This window comes from Olea europaea, unplaced genomic scaffold (assembly GCF_002742605.1).
Source record: "Olea europaea var. sylvestris unplaced genomic scaffold, O_europaea_v1 scaffold1863, whole genome shotgun sequence".
Classification (NCBI taxonomy): Eukaryota; Viridiplantae; Streptophyta; class Magnoliopsida; order Lamiales; family Oleaceae; genus Olea; species Olea europaea.
The window spans coordinates 51,296-53,483 of record NW_019236418.1 but is presented as its reverse complement, the minus strand read 5'-3'; positions in this window follow the sequence as shown (position 1 = coordinate 53,483).

The window sequence follows — 2,188 nt, the reverse complement described above, 5'->3', positions numbered from 1 at the left end:
ACAACTCCATATCTCGTAATTGATCGGATCATATTGACGAAGGGATTATAGTTTCACGATAAACGAACGAATTTGGTTTTGTCATACCACGTGACATTTCCCGTCACATGTATTGCCCTGACACATTGCTAGATGTCAATCAGGGACGGCGAATGTGAATTGACGATAAATTAAAAGGGTGTTTTAATTTATCAATTTTGATTAGATCAAAATAATATTTTACGTCGTTAGGCATCGTGGTCGGGAACCTAATGGGTCACACACAAAAGAGAATTGAAAGATTGCAAATTGCCAATTGATTAATTTAACAATCGTTGAATAAATTAAGTAATTGGATTTTTTATTTATATTTTCGAATTAATTAATTGGATTAATTAATTCACGGACCGGGTTTAATTAATTAGATTAATTAATTATTGGACCGGACCGGGCCGAGCCTGTTTGGGTTTATATAAATATATAACTAGGGTTTGAGGTCCATTAAGGTTTTCATTATTCTTGCTGGCACAAGAGAAAACCCTAGAGGCTGCAATCATATTCTCTGTGTGGATCACCGTTGGAGGCTGGACAATTGGACAGCTGTGGTGGCGAATCAAAGTTGTGGAACGAAAAGAAAAGCAAAAGGATTGCAGATCTGAAAAGGTACAATCCTATCACAATTCCTAACCAAACACAATGAGATCTATTGGATGGGAATCGAAATAATTTAATTTTCCGCTGTGCATGTATAAGTAGATTCTCAACAATAGATATCCTATATATGATCACGTATGAAACAAATACAAAAAAAAATTGACATACAGCCGGTACATTAAGCAACCATGGCATCGAATAAGAAGTTATTTCAGCGCAACTTACTTCTGAACAAGTGATTGTCCAGACTTCCTTTTGGCATGAACTCATACACCAAAAGCAGGTAGTCACCTTGGTTGCAGTAAGCAATAAGTTTAATCAGGTTCGGACGACGAAAATCGCTCAGATAATCAACTGAAAGTTTTGCATAACTATATAATAAGACTCGCTAAAACTTGATAAAAGAACCTACCAACCATTGCTTGGAAACTTGAATACCATTGTGATTCCACTTCTTGATTGCGCCGGGGCCAGCCATTCCAGATCCCGGCTTTGCAGCAGTAAGAGTGCACTCATTAATCCATCCCTTAAAAACAGGATCAAATCCTCCTTCCCTTAAACTGTTGTCATGTCAAAAGTTTCTGGTTGCGTTCTTTAATTCTTTGAATGGAATGGACATAGCATTAGGCTCCCTATCTTCAGATCTTGGCTTGGGGAGGTTGTCACCGCTACTTTTTCCACTATAAAACGGAATACTTAGGCTGGAGGAAGCTGAAGAATGGTAGGACTAGCTGAGACTGTTAGTTAAAGATTGATGCAAGTTTGTTACATCAATTAAGGCAGATTTCAAATATATATACAATTTGGTGGTGAAAAAGAGAGGGAAAAAGAAAGAACATAGAAGTATCATGATTTTATCATCACCAAAATGCACAGTTTACTGGGAATGCATGTATGTTCACTAATAATACTTTGTACATGTTTACGCTTTTTCAAACAAAAAAGGCATCAGCCATTCTTCAAGAACTTCACAATCATATACTAATTTTCCTATTTTATGGGACATGAAGAACAGAATTTTCTAACCTACTCAAATATTATAGACATTATGCAAGGTAATCCACTGAAATATATTTGAAGACTCGCCATACTAGTAATCAAACAAGATACAATTTAAAAAAAATAAAAGTAAAATAAAAATAAAAAAAATCAATACAATTTAATCCCCCTAAAGAAAGTTGACTAGAAAATTTGGTATTCTTATCCAAGGCGCAAATGAAAATGCAAAACAGACAAATAATTTACAGAAAAACGCATTAGTTTCTATCTTTGACCTAATAATTAAGGCCTCCAACCCTGAAACAAAATTTGAGGTAAGTTTTACACCAAATCAAAAATCATAATCTAACAATTACACCAAAACTTACACCAAATGAAAAGGCTTTAATCATTTTCTTCTTTTTTTATTCTTAATAATTTATTTCTTTGAAAAAAAATATATTTCTTTATTTATTTTATGAATACATAAATTACTAAATAAATAATTACGTTAAATTAAGAAAAATATTAAATTCATTAATAAAAATAAAAAATATATTACAATTAATAGAAACAC